Consider the following 15,525-nt stretch of genomic DNA (forward strand, 5'->3'; position numbering starts at 1 on the left):
TAAAATTTGCCAGTTTATTTAATGATAGTGTGTGTTGTTTGGGACATTTTCTGAAGGTTTGTTAAACGTTTTTGGTTTGATACTTTTTGTAACTGATTAGCTTAGTAGGTGTGATTGTCTGATGACATTTTAAACTTTTAAATATGCTGTTTCACTTTGATTTTTCTTGGGAAGTTTTCTTTTGTTTTTCCTGTAGCCTTTTCAATATCAGTGTTTGTGGGACTTTATTAAAAGAAAGCAGCAATACTGGCAGGGTTTCCAGTCTCCTTCCTTCACTACTGACATGTCCCTTGGTGTGCTGTGTGCTAGCTCAGGTGGCTGATAAGTAATTCCTATCTTAGATCTCTTGCTCAGGAGCAGGACTTTACAACCTATCAGCTCCCTATGGAGGTCCAGGTTGATGGAAGCACTAACTTTCTGGAGCTGTTGTTTCCAAATATGGCACGATTCCAGGAGTTATGCCATGAAAAAAAGAGAGAAAATCCTTTATTTATGTCAGTTTTGTTTTTGTTTACAAATATCAAGCTCAGAACTGTATAACAAGCCAAAACATACATGAGAAATGCTGTCAACTTAATAGAATATTTCACAGTGCTGTCATCTTGATTTTTCAGGTGAACGTACAGAGAAGCCCTTCCTTCTTAGTTACTGTGAATAACAAAACAGAGCTAGTTTTGGAAGCAGAGGGCTAGACTGCAGTTTAAGCTGTGTGTTTGAGCAAAGGGGGCATTTACCTTCTGCTTTTGCAAATGCTCTATAACTGTACTGTGGCCAGGGGGCACGAGGAGAGACTGCAGGCCTCCCTTCTGTGGCTGATAGAGGTCAAGGAACACCTCTGTAACCACTTTTAGCTAGCCTAACCATTGAGCTGCTGTGGAGGGAGCTGATCCCACCTTCTCTGAGCCAAGGGTTTTCTTTCGCTTTCGTGTGCCAGCCCTCAGCTCTGTAGAGCTGTATGATATATCTGAAAACTGACCTGAAAAAATAAATGAAAATGTGGCGAGTTTTCATCCAGATCAGTTCTCTGATCCAGCTTTTTGTGTGACTGCCAAATCCCTAGTACAGATTCAGTTCTGTGCTGTAGATGTGGGAGGGTGGACCCAGGATAATCCTCTGCATTGGCATCCCTCATGGAGACCATACTGAAGTGATCAGGAAATGAGTATTATTTTTTGTTGCTGGGACAACGGGGTAGGACAGTGGGGAGCCTTTCACTCCTCTCCAGCCCTTTTATACCATGGCCAGCAGGCTATGACACTACCCTCTGGCCCCATGAAAGAGGAAGAGGATGCATGGCTAGGAAGTGGTTCTCTGAGGTACTTTAACTTGTGAGTGTAAGGATGTGGGAACTACTGTGGCAATGCTTGCAGTCCCCGTGATTACCTACAATGACTGAAAGCTGTTGGGTTTGTTGTTGTTTTTTTTGGGGGGGAGGGGACTTTGGTTTGGGTTGTTTCCTTTGTTTTTTTTTTTTTGGCCAGGTTGTTTCTTTATCAGTTTAGTGAGTTGAATTAATTTAGAAAAGACCTCACAAGTGCCAGGGCGAAGAAGTAAGGAGGGAGAGGTGGATGCCTGGTTTTAATGTTGGTACCAGCAGATTAATTATCTGGACAAGAGGCATTGCTCTTGGGATGAGGAATTGGGTGCCTCTGGCTGTTGCAGTAGTCAGAGGAGTGTTCACTGCCCTGATGGAACAGGCTGAGATATCAGGCTGTTTCTTACTCAGCCAGTATTGAAACAGACTTCTGTCCAGGTAGGAGTTGATGGGTTCCATTGTAATGTACTCCACCTGCTGAAGGATTTGGTCTTAAACTAAGAATGGTCTGGTATTTTTCAGCTTTAGAAAACACTGGTTACTTGAGATTCTCCTTTAGCTCTAATAAGATGGAAGTTATTTGGTGTATAGTCTCGTGTTCCTTGTGCTCTAATACAGTGTAACACTTGCAAGTTTGTCATACATAATACTACCTTGTTGTCTCACTTTGAAATGTCCTAGACTCACCTGAGAAACAGCTGCAAGCAGTAGCTTCCAACATTCATGTAAGCAGATACGTGCAACATGGGGGATGGACCTCAGGACCATAGATTTGAAAGATACAGCCTACTTCCTCTTTAACTCGAGGAGAATCTTATTTTCTTGTAGTGTTATTCAGAGCTCATATGCTGTAGATTTTTTTTTTTCTGCTTGAATGCTATAGACTTTTGCTGCTTGAGTAGGTTTTATACCCTGAAGACAGAGGCATACTCATGTCTTACAGACAATAATTGATAACTTTCTGCTGTTCTCGTGTTTGGCAAAACTGTTCTCAAGACTTTAGGTTTAACAGGAATCCGAAGAGAAAATCCAGGTATTAATTTGTTAGGAATTTGTGGCTACTAGAGCCTGATAGTTATGCTTGAGTCTGGACATAAATACAAATACTCCATCCCCTTGACTGTACCACTATACAGAACTTTGCCATCAATTATGCAAATCAGGGGGTAATCTTCACAAAGACTTGAAGACCAAAAGCCTACACAGGTTGTGATAGTCTCTTATCCCATAAAATTGTTCAGCTGATCTAGAGTTTTAGCTCTCATTTTTTATAATGCCCTTAACACAGAGGTATATTAATGCTCAGGAATACCTAAATAGTTTACACAGAATTATTGGTTAAATATATCTTGCTGTTTTTCAGTCCATTTGTGATCTGATCATCTTTTAATTGTTGTTCGGTTTTGTTGAAGGAGTATCTTTTAAAGTGTGAGCTCATGGCAAAGACTTCAGAGCTGTGTTTATTCAGATGAATTGCTGAGATAATCCATCTTTTTGAGGCTTTTGTATTGCAGTCCCAGGAATTCATGGACACTACTGGGTGAATTTGAAATTACCTGAATCTTGGCACATGCAATTCTAAACTTCATGGTTTCCTCTGAAGCCACTTTTTTACTAAAATTTAGTTACTCCCATATCCATGGCAATGAACGTAAATGTATAATACATATATAAACATAAATGAATGTTTAGGAAGATTAACTGAACCTCCATATTGAACCATCTTGATAGACCATTTCTTGCATTGGGGAATCTTTCTTCAGTTGATGTAATGTGTATTGTATTTATTTTGTAGACATATAGTGGACACCTAAAAGACTTCAGCTTGCATATACTTTTATTTTGGCACTTTCATGAACCTGGTTTTGGTACACAAAACATTTGGGGAGGGGAGGGCTGTCCTTTCAAATTTTGACAGCATGTTAATGATTAAAATCTCACCTCTCTTCCTGCTGACCAGTCTTATTAAAGGTCAGGGGTAGATAAACTCCCTGAGGAATAGAAGAAACAGATTAAAAGCAGCTTTGTTCCTCAAAAATGGTTAAGTGTTATCTGTTTAGTTTTTCTCAAAGAATGACATTGACCTCAAAATTAATTTTAACCTAAGCGTGAGATTCAGTACAAATCCAGTTATAAACAGAAACTGACTTTTGGAAAGCTTAGGTAGCTAATCAGAATAGCCAATCCTATATAATTCTTGCAGACATGAAGATGTTCTGTATTTCATATACTAAAATTAATTTGGAAAGGGGAATTAAGCAATGCTTTTCTAGGAGCACAGCTCAGTGGATGTGAATCATTAGCATAACTTTTTAGTCCATGTGAGTCTGATCAGAATCCCTTCCAGAGCAGGTAATTTAAAAGCAGAGTTGACTTATATGCATTACAGATATATAATATGTTGTTCAGATTTGTCTGGGATTACAGGAAATCACTGCAACTGCCTTTGCCTTCGGGCAGGGGCTTGATTCCTATGGAAAGGACTATGGTGCCATCATCTATGCTGCTGTGGACTAGGGAGCAGTATAGTTCTATCAGGTTGCTGCCTGAGGTAATGCTGTGTTGAGGGAGGAGGGATATCCTTATGAGCTGGTTTAGCTGATCTTTGTATGGCTCTAGCAGTTGTGCCAGGTGTATCTGTTGAAAATTATGGGATCTGTGTACTGTCATCTTTGCGCTGTGCAACAATCCAGAAAACTTCATTTACGTTCACATGCTTGCTTGCTTCTACTCATATGTTGTGTTTCCTAATCCTACCTCTTACATATATTCTTTGTCAGTAATTCTTAAAAGCATAATATTGCTGGCTGAATTGTAATGCCTGTCATATCATCTCTGTCTCTTCATTGTTGTCTTTTATCTGTGCTTTCAATCCAGTAGGCCTTTTCCTACTGTTTTTTTATTTTTGCCCTGTCTGGGTTTATTTTTACTGTACTTCATGTTTAGCTGTATTTCTGTTCTCCAAACCCTCTGTTTCTCATTCCTTTGTCAGGTGGACATGGAACCTCACTATCCTGCATTCCTTCTCACTGTCTCATAAGTCATTTTAATTCCTTTTTTTGTCCTGCTAATTCTTTCTCTTTTCAGTTAGTGGAAGGAGTGAATGCTCAGGGGCAAAACACAGTGTATCAGTGGAGATGAATGAATTGCTTGAGAGAGATGTTTCAGGGAGATTCATCTTCTACTATTCTCTTTTGCTGTGGATGGGGTGTGGAGATAGGTATGGAAATGAAGTGACAACTGGCAGACTTAAAGTGTTTGGTTCTTGTCAGAGGGAGTATCTGCTAAAAAGAAAAAATAAACTGTGTGGAAAGGAGTGGAGTCAGGAGGAATTGTGGGTGCAGGGGTTAGAAGAGCAAGTGCAGGCAGCACCAGAGCAGATGGGAGTGAGCAACAGTGAAAGGAAGTGGCTATCTGTCTGGGTGGTGGTGAGTGGGAGGAGGAATGTGGATGGAAGGCAGTGCTGAAAGGAATTTTCACTTTTGCTACTCCTGCTCCAATTCCAAAATGGTTGCAGCATGTATTGCAGGACTGGCAGTGTGTGGGCCTGACCACAGCTTGGTCAGCTGCTCGGGGTAGGATGTCCGCTGGCTGGCTGGCTGAATCCATGTGTGTTACATTTTGAAGAGACCTTTACAACTGGGTACATGTGGCTTCAGTTATATTAAACATTGCTGTAGAGTCATCAGTGCCGAGTAATTTGTCATGATATAGAGAAAGATCTTGAGGTTAAGAAAGTTCTTATGAGAAGAGTCATACCACAATAAGGCCAACCTTTATTGCTGTACTTTTGTTTTATTATTACTTTATCTAAGATGTAATTAGATATCACAAAGATAGAGTGGTCTCAAAAATGGGATCTATGCAGTAATAGTTGTTTGATTCTGCACAAGTGGAAAATCATTTTTGCCCACGAAGGGCTAGTGAACAGTCACATAAGTAGACTTAGGTCAGAATCAGTGCATGTCCAACAGCTCATGTTAGTTTAGGTCCAGCATGATGGGATCATGGTTTTATATTTGTCCTTAAGACAAGATGACTGGAGGTAGTGTAGTGCTTCTAGCGATCCATGAGATGCTGAAGAGCTGGGCTGGGCGTTCCCTTGTCTACAGTGCAGTGATCAGTTTGAGGAGACTGAAGAGCTGACTTTCATTAATAGTCTAAAAAAATATAAATCAAGTTGAACAGCTATTCAGAATAACTTTTTCCCCAGTGGGCTCTGTCATTTGTTAGTTGCTAGAAAAAAACCAAAACCATCAGTTCTCGCTAAACTAACTCTGCACTTATTGTGCAGTTCAGCCTGTAGCTTTTAGAAAATTATTCTGTATTTGAAAAATATATTAATATTTTTATATGATAGCAGTAATGACCTCAAGACCAGGCATTTTCTGTCAGTTAATGACTACCTGGGTTAAAGGCCTGAGGCTCTTCCTTAGGCCTTCTTTTCTGCAGCTGGTTATTAGCTGCCAGCAAAGTCTCTCCATCAGTTATTATTTATTAATCAGTATTGAAGCAATTATACACCAGATAATTCTTTGTGGGTGAGCAAATTGGTTACTGCAGAATGATTTAGCTATCAAAAGTAGAATTAGTCCTCAATTAAAATTAAGTTTTCTTCCTCTGCAACTGGAATTTAGTCTGGCTCCAGAGTTGAGCTCTACTTTCTAAACCCACCTATCCCTGAAAAGTAACTTTTGTTAGCCCATCACTTACCACTGGAAGGCTGCATGTGTATCTGATAAACAGCAGCTAACGGAGGAAACACCAGGTGTATTTCTGAAGCCTGGTGTGATGCAGACTTGTAAAGTTTAATCTTTGTATGTCCTGGAATGCTGCTCTGATAGTGATACAGCGATACCCATTCATTTTCAGTCTTCATTACAAATGTCCCGCTCTTGCCTTCCCCAAGTTAACTTTCATCAGACAGTTAAAAATAAAATGTCTGTTGCAAAGAATGTGTTGGGAGGTACGCAGTTATACTGAGCTAGAAGAGCACACGCATATGAACATAGATAGGTGTGTTCGTGCTTTCTTTTGCTTGTATGAAATTTTCTCTGTAGTAACAACAGGAGGACTGGCTCTACAAGTACCTTTTACTCAGTTTGGTGCTTACTACTGTGAATTGTTTTAGTTAAGTGGGAAACTGTAACATAATACATTAGTAATCTGAAGAAATCATAGCTTTTTCAGATTCACCACATCAATATTTGTTTACCCATTCTGTTTCAGGTTTGTATAATGACTTCTAGTTTATTAGTTTTTAAATGCTATAGCTACAAAATATGCTAGAAACAAATGAAAACCTATGTGATCAGCATCCATGCTAAACTGGATATGCCAGGGAATCTGTTAAGAACATAAATTACAAACTTGCAATCCGTTATTATTGATTTCTGGTTGAATTTGCAAGTCGAATGCACTAGGAAAACACTGTACATGTATTGTGCTTACTCCTTTAAAAAATGCTCTCCGTCAGCACTTGTAGTACATGCAGTATTTAAATGTGATATTTGTTTTATTAACATAAGCTCCCAAATGCACTCTGCAAATAATATTATTGAGTTGAAAGATCTGAGTTTGGGAACATTGTTTTGTTTTGGTTTTGGCTAGGCAGATCACCTGTAAGTATCTGGTGACAGTGGTGTGTGCTTAACTTTGTATGTAGTGGCAAGGTGACCGTCTAAAAGCACAGTTCAGTTGCTTGATTTGTGGTGACTTTGTAGGTGTATGGCTTGCCTGCAATAACAGGGAGCAGAGAGGGAGGCAGCACATGTGATTCTTGGCCTGGTGGTTGTCAGAACAGCATCCTGATTGCAATTCTGTACCTTCAAGAGCAGTTCAGCCTGTAGCTGCTTCATCTGGGGTCTCTTCTGGCTAATGGAAAGAAAGAAAGGTCTGAGACTTTTAGCGCTTTCCATTCCTTCCCTGCCATTTGCTCACAGGAGAGTAGTGTGAAGTTCTTGCAGTTCCTCCCATTTCCCAGGTTACAAGCAGGGGAAGGAGGGAGGTGGAAGAGGAAAGGTTCTCTTTCCTTTTCCTTTCATGTGCTAATGAGCATATGCTTAGTAGTATGTACGTGACAATATAGCTCATAGTGAAGGCTGAACACTTCAGCTGTGCTCTGCTTTCTGTACTACATTCTTTCATGTCTCCTTATGCCTCTTATGTTCTGCTGTCATATTTGACTTCATTAACTTATTCGTTAAGGTCACTGCCCCTGGCATCAACATGATTTCTGCTTTCTGACATGCAAGGAAGTAGCAAGAGTCTATTAACATGGTTCCATAGAGTCATGCTTTTGCTATAAAAGCGAAAATGAAGTGCCAAATAATCTGTAGGAGGCATCTCACCCCAGGACAATGTAAAGGTGAACACATTCCTGCACCAGCCTGAACATCTGTCAGTCAAAACAGTGTTATCCCATATACCTACCATAGTAACTGTGCTCTGTGCAGTGAAAATGGATTACTGAGGCAGGTGGCTTAGTTGACATCTAGTTGAGTGACAGATACAGTATTTGTGAGGCAGGAGAGTGATGTGTACTTTTATTTATTTATGGACCAGTCTCTCCTCCAGGGTTTAGGTAAGTTTTAATCATATTTTTCATACAGGAACAAGAAATTTAGCCTATTGGTTCCCAGTTTTTATAGCCAGTGGTAGGAAAGTAACCACTCATTTCTGAGATTCATAACTGTTGCCAGTCCAACCACTCCTTTTCAGACAGTCAAGTGTCAGAAGCCCTGTTTTAGGCTTGCCTTTACCTGATTTTTTTTTTTTTTTGTGTGTTGGAAAACCAGTACAAATGCCATCTTGTTTTTGCCTTTGCCCTAGTATTTTTTGCTGCTTGGAGTAGAGGAAGGGTTTTATGGTTTGTCCTGTTACCCCCATTTGTACTAGTAGAGAACCTAATCTGTTTGATTTTTCTATGAAGGTGTCTGTAGGGTTAACAAAACTCTTTCATTCTTCCAGTGGGGTGCTTCCACACTTCAGGTACTTCTTCTGAAGATCTTTTTTTATCAGATGCCAGAATGGGACAGCTTCATAGTATAAGTGTGCTTTTCCAGTGTCCAGTTTGGCACAGCCTGGCTTCACATGTCCCTCCCTGCTACTCTCCAAGGGTGTCGTTTGCACAGGGCAAACGCTACATCTGTGGGAATAGCCAGGGTGACTCTTGACTGTCTTGTGGATGGTGGTCTCATTCTCGAGTTTATTCCATCTTGTAGTGGCTGATGTGACTGCTCAAGCTGCGGCCCTGTCCCCTGGCTACCCTCCCATGCAGTGGGGTGGGGACGGGCAGCAGAGAACCAGCCACGTTGGCCTGGTTCCACTGAACAGTACCCCTAGGAGATCCTCTCCTGCTCCTATCTGGCAGCTTTCTGGCTGCTGCATGCTGTTGAGACGTAGCAAGAGCAGCCAGAGATGAGAACTGAGCCTGTTATCTTCTTATTTGGAACAGCATAATTTGAAAGCAGATTATGTTTCTCTTTGCAGGGTAAATGACCTAAAGTGTATTAAAAAAAGTTATCCCACAGTGGATTATCCTGAAAAATATTTAGTGATGCGTTTTGTTTCACAGCATGCAGTGGAGCTGTATGGCAGTGTGGGACAGAACGAGAAGACTAATACTTTATTTGAAATGACTACGGTGGAGGAGGGGATAAGAAGCAAAAGGTGGTTATTAGCATTCACTGGGGGCGCCTCAGAGGGTACTCACACTTTCTTCCCTCTCACCTTCCCTTTCCTGAGAGCAGTGGATAGTTTGGTAGTCACAGCAGCTTGGAACCTCAGTTAAGAGTTCATATCCTCAGGACAGCAAGCAGTACCTTAGCTGATAAAAGAAGGGAATAAAAGGTGGAGGAGATGAAAGAAGAGAATAAAAGCTGGAGGAGGAGGAGGAAGGGAAGTGGATTCCTATGGATTAATTTCAAAGAAAGAAGTATACCTACTGAATCATTCACATACCACATATGTGTTTCCTGTAGTTCTCCAGTCCTCTGGCTAATTAAATCACAGTCTGTGGTTGAACAACAGTACATCATGCTGTGTTTTGTTTTACTGAAAAGTGTTCCTATATCTTGAAAATTTGATAATGTTGTTTTGGAGCAAGTTCATTGTTACCCTTTAAATACCATGGGGAGAAAAGGGAGACTGATTTATACGTGGTGAGAAAGCTTGAAGTTTTTTTTCTGACTTGAGTAATATTGATAGAAGCCCAAATCTGTATGTGGGAATGTCAGTGAGTGATAACATGTACTGCTTCATTTAAAGTCATATGTATGACTGCATATGCATTCATAAAATAAATACTTCTCTGCATCAGAGAAAACATAAGCTTTTTTTTTTCCCCACAGACTAAAGGAATAATTCTTTTCATCTTACTGAAGTTCTGTTACCTGGATTCAGGTGATGGAAAGGGAGTGATGCCCAAACTTGGTTTTCCTCTCTTCATGAACCTTCGTTTTTTATTCCTTAGCAACTCCATATGTTTAAAATGTGTCAGATATGCAGTTCTAGAGCAAGAGAACAGTGATGACAGGGAATATCTGATATATTTCAGTCCACAATACTTTTACTGTATCATGTTTCTGTGCTAAGCACCAACAAAGGTAGTAGTAGCATTCTGCCCTTATTTGGAAGCCTCCCATCATCCTGTGCTTGAGTTGTTTTCATGCAAATATTTGTCCATCTACTTGCACACAGAGTATGCATCTGTGACACATATAGCGCATGTTAGCCTTTGTGCTTGAATGCAAAACTCTTGCTATTCTAGTTCCTAATGGGAAAGGAATGTATATTATTTCTTCTCCATTCCCTTTGTTTCATTTGAAGGAGTACATAGCAGGGGTTTCTTCTGGAATCTGAGACCTTCCTCAGTTTGAGGTTTAGTTAGGATTCTCCACGGAGCTGTGATTCTTAGTATGCTTTATTGGGTTGATGGTTGAACTGGATGATCTTCAAGGTCTTTTCCAACCTAGACAAATCTGTGATTCTGTGATCTACTGTTCTACCCATAAAATGTGGAGTGGTGTTTCCTTTATGTGCTTGGCTTAAAAAAAACACCACAAGGTTATACTTTACTCTCCTTGGAACTGTTTAGTGTTTATTCTTGAGCCAAGCCCATTTGGTATGAACTGGAAATTTAGGCAGTTAATACGAGCAGTTCTAAAATTACATTGCAGTCACCTGTTGACCCTGATTGATCACACTTAAAGTTTTAATATGTGAAGAATTAAGAAATAGAGTAGACTCTATTAATTGTTCTACTTAAAAATATTATTTCTGTTGTGAACAGGGATAGCAATGAGTATATTAAAGTTAGTAGGCCCCAAGACAGTAGAAAGATGAATTCACTGGGAGTATGATATCTTGGTGTAGGAAAAGGAAGTTTGAAACTTTTCCTTATGTCTCTGTATCGCATGGCTTGTGATGATCCACAGAGGACCAGTCCTTCAGAGTTGCTGTGGGAAGCATTGTATGGCTTGTCTGCCAAGTCAAGTTACATTAGCTCTGGCCATAGTAAATGCGAGGCATACAGAGGAGATACGATGGCAGTTTAGAGTTAGGAATCTAGTGCAAACCTTTTCAAAACAGTGATGTGGAAAGCATGAAGAGGCTTGAGAAAGTGAAAGGGGATGAAGAAAGCCTCCTGTCAGAAAGTTTGGGACTCCTTGCTACGAAACAACTTTGAAATGCCTAACTAGCTCATATATGAGAGCTGCTTGAGCAGCAGAAAAAGTTCAGTGAAAGCATAATTTAGGTATGGAAATGAAGATTTGTAATTTGCATGGTTACAATAGGGCATATTATAACATTTGTCTTTACTACAAAATACTTTGATGAGTCACACATGACTAGGAATGATTATACTACCGTGAAGTATTGTGAGGATAAAAAGGATCAGTGAATCATAGTGCAGCTGGTAGTATAGAGTTGCCTGTTTTCATAGTTCCATTATTCAGGGGTTGATGGCTAAGAAGAAATATCTTGAGTACTGTTTTGTACACATGTATGTGCATTATCAGCATTTAAAGTATTTAAATACATTTGATTATACAGTCTATTCCCTAATTGAACTCACCAGTACAATGATACCTTGCAGTACCTACATGAAAAGTCCAGAAAAGAACAAGATATCCCTACAGCATCTGTCTGCTCTGAAAGATGCTTCCTCTCAGATGCAGAGGAGATTTAATGATTTTTGGAGTGTTTTCATGAAGTTGAACTACTGTAACAGTTTATGATAAACATTTACAAGTTGAAGTGCTTTTCCATAGTTATTGAGCTCTGTCACCTGAACTTGTGCTACCAAGCCTTAACCACAGATTTTCATATCCTTTTCTTCTTTAGTGGCTGCTTTGTGGCATTTTGTCACTTCAGACTTTTTGTCTTTCAGGTCCGTGACTTCTGTGGTTTTCATTCAGTGGACCAAGTAAAAGTAATGTTGCTGAACCATACGTTGCAGTTTAGCGTTGTATGTAACACTGAGAGCTGCTACTGAACAGAGTTGTTCCCCCCCCACCCTCGCCTGCATGCTTTTGCTGTATCATTTCTGTCAGATGTAGTGATCTGTGGCTAAACAGTGAGCTTGTTCACTGCAATAATCCAAAGGGAAACTAATGGAAAATTTAATAACCTTTTAACTGAACCATCTCACCCAGTGTGTGGATAGACCATGGATCTAACTTGGGAGGAGGAAATGCATGACTGTTCTTTTTAGTGATATGCCATCATAACTGTGGAGTAAGAACAATATAAAGCTGTCTAGGAAATGATTTTGCCACTTTGACTTGTGGAGGTGTCGCTCTTTCACACCCAAGCTGCTCTCATTGTTACTCAAGTGAAAAAGTTAACGCCAGGTGCTTGGTATGTGTGAATTACATGTGAGACCCTTCAGAGGGGTGAGATGTTTTTACTGTTTCTGTATCTGTACCTCACCTTCCCGATTATTAAGAACCTATTATCAGTTATTCACTGGAGTCTAGCTGGGTTGGTCACTATAGTTGGAGAAAATAACCCAGTATTATCCATGAGAAAGAGGCACTGTGCAAGGGACCCGCAGCCAGAGCTGGCCTTCAAGTCATATGTTAGATTACGCTGAAATATTTTTTTTTTTCAGTCTTTTAATTGCTTATTGTAAGAACAGCCGCAGAGGATGTATTTTATTGTATCCTATATGGAGACCAGTTTAGAGATAACAACCAGTGGAGTATTACTCCTAGATTCGAGCTATTGGTGACCCTGACCTGGAGTTATACATGGGCCACTGGTTTAATAGCCACCGAAGGACCTTCTCTCTGTGAATGTACATTATCCATGTTGGAAGCTGTTGCACTTTGCTCTCCGTGACAATTGGTGGCAACAAGATCTGTATTTTGCTTATGTGTCTCGTTTACTTAAATGCATTTATTCCACATTTTCATTGGCTGCCCTCTTCTTTTGCTGTGATAATCAGCGACTGGTTGTTTTTAATTTGCTTCTTGTGTACCAGTCCTGATTTTATAGATGGTTTAGCTGTCCTTTTTCAGAACTGAAAAGTACTTAATCTCCCCTTGTATGGGATTCACTTCCCATCTCTTCTTATTCTTATCACCTTTCTCTGTGCCTTTTAAGTTCTACAGTGCCTGTTTTGAAACAGAGTGAAAGAGAGGGGTGGTGCCACAACTGCCTGCAGTGCTTGAAGTTTATATGCTTGAGTTTGTTCTGTGACATAATAATGTTTTGGTTTTTATTCTTTCCTTAATCAGTTGTAACATTGTTTGCCTTCTGAATATCTGCTGAGCACTGAGCCGATGTTTTCTGAGAACTGTCCACAGTGACTCGAAGAATTCTTCCCTGAGCTGTAGCTAATTTAGGCTCTATTATCATGTGTATATATAGTTACGGTTATTTTTCCCTATTTGCGATTCTTTGCACTTACCGATGTTGAATTGCATCTGCTGTTTTGCCAACCAGCCACTCGGTGTCATGAGATTCACCTGCAGCATTTTGTACATATGACTATTCTGAATAATTTTGTACAGACTGCACACTTTTCTGCTTATATGTCCATGTCAGTTCTGGACACATTCCTTATTGCTTGTCTCTGCTACTGTGGCAGAAGAGTTAATGACTAGCAAGGAAAGGGCAGTTGCGTGTTCTGTTTTGTGGCAGGAAACTTTGAAGGAACTTTACTGAAAAGTCTTGATGAAAAAGATTCTGACAATGTGATAATATACGTGCCTAAATAAGTGAATAGAGACTATAAAGGTTGTTGCTAGAAGTCAGGTAATTATGGTTCAGGTCACTGCTGTGTGAGAAATATAGTAACATTAGCAATTGCAATTGCTACACTGAAGTTGACCAACATCTTCAACACTTGAGTGTGTTTTAGTCAGTGTCAACTGACCTGATGTAGGTGTATCTGTTCTGGAATATTCTGAATCACTCTTTAGGTTCTATTAATAGAATATTGAACAGACCTCTGTTGACTGACAGTGGATGTACAGGTACCGTCTTGTATGCAGATAGGTACATCATAGAGACCTTTAGGACCTGAAAGACATTTGATGTGTCTGCTTTGTGAAGCATCACTCAACCATAAGCAGTAGTGTTTTGACTGTAATTCTGTTACATTTGTTTTTTGAACAAATCTTCGGAAATTAAACATTCTGCGTTATCTCAAGAGGACTATATTGTCTGTAATGACCTTAAATACTTTGGTTTTCTTTTGGTGGGAAACAGGGTTAAGGCAATCTTGATTTGATACTAACAAAATAAGACTGACAAGTTCAGCTGGTGAATTGAAAAAGTTGATTGCACACCCTTGGTGAGATGCTAACACACTAAAAAGCTAAGTCCTAGAACACTGGGAAAATTTTTTTCTTCTTTATATTTCCAGTTTTCCTGATTTTTATGGAATGATAGTAATCTACAAATTTAACAAGTTGAATGCAAAAAACATTGTAAAAAGTGTGGTTCTGATATGCAAAAAACTCTTTTTTCATTGGTCACTTTATTTTTTGTTAAAACACCCAAGGCTGCAGTGATAGGAAGATAATTTCTCTTAATGGAGAGCACGTTAGAACCATGAAAGAAACACCATGTCATTGTTTGAAAGTCTATCTGTTCTAGAGAAGGACAGCTAGTGAAGTATTTAACCGATCTTTATGTAGCTGGACAATGCCAATGACAGCTTCTTTGGGAACTCCAAAATGGAAAAAAGTTGCACTTTCCATACCTGAACTTTTAATCTGAAAGAGACTGTGGTTTTGTACCATTTTCTGCTCATCAGCATTCAGCAACACTGCAGGATAGAGGAAAAATACAGAAGCATAAGAAAAAGATAAAAGGAGACTGGGAGCTGAAAAAAGATAAATGACTTTGCCGTCAGTGCAGTATAATGAAAATCAAATCAGTGCTTGGCAACGCACAATTGCCCAGTATGGCTAACCCCAGACAGTGTTTTAAGTAAAATACATGCCTTTTGTATTTTATTCTTGTATTCATATAAAAATAAATGACTTAGTTATTAGTTGATTGCAGGGGAAATAGACGCCGTGATTCTGTAAAGTCGTAAGAATGAGTGTGACTTACATGTTTAGTGTCTGTTTGGCTACAGGCTTTGCCAATAATGGAATTCTGTTGTTGCCAAGGTAAGGCCAGTTAAAACCCCTCTTTGGTGTGTTTGGGCTGGGTATAAAAAGATTTTGCAAGGAGGATACACTCACCTTAAAAGTGTAAAACAATTATTTGTTTGATAGCATGTACAAAAGATACCTAGGAGTTAATTAGCTACTAGAGTCAGTGTTAGTGTGCTCACCATTGCTCACAATCTTTGCTACCATGGCAAGCTTTGGCTAGGGAGGAAGGATTGTCCTGTATGGCTCCTTTCAAGAGACTCTCAGTGTTGCTGAGCTGCCATCTTCGGCCAGCTCTGGTGACACTGGTGGTAGTGATGACTGGAGGTGATGATTCCCAGTGGGCCCAGCTAACCTCTCTCTATGGTTTTATACCTTTCCGCTGGTATTTTCTTTTTGAATTCCTGCACTAGTGATGATGATGTCTCAATAATCTTAACATCTGTAACTTTCATGTTTTTATCTGCCTCCAGGCTTTCTCGTAGCTCCTCTTCAGTAGTTACACAGCTAGGCAATAGCAAAGCTGGACCTTGGCATGCTGGAAGCTGAACCCCTGGATGGTGAAAGCAGAGTTAGCAGAGAGGGTTATAGACT

The 15,525-nt window shown here is 39.8% G+C and overlaps 1 protein-coding gene across 1 annotated transcript in view; it reads left to right on the forward strand.

The window, feature by feature from the left end:
• The window catches only part of TRHDE (thyrotropin releasing hormone degrading enzyme), a 225,038-nt gene that overhangs the window by 7,090 nt on the left and 202,423 nt on the right, over positions 1-15,525 (forward strand). The window lies entirely within an intron of this gene.

Source organism: Strix uralensis, chromosome 5, assembly GCF_047716275.1.
Source record: "Strix uralensis isolate ZFMK-TIS-50842 chromosome 5, bStrUra1, whole genome shotgun sequence".
In the NCBI taxonomy this organism is placed as follows: domain Eukaryota; kingdom Metazoa; phylum Chordata; class Aves; order Strigiformes; family Strigidae; genus Strix; species Strix uralensis.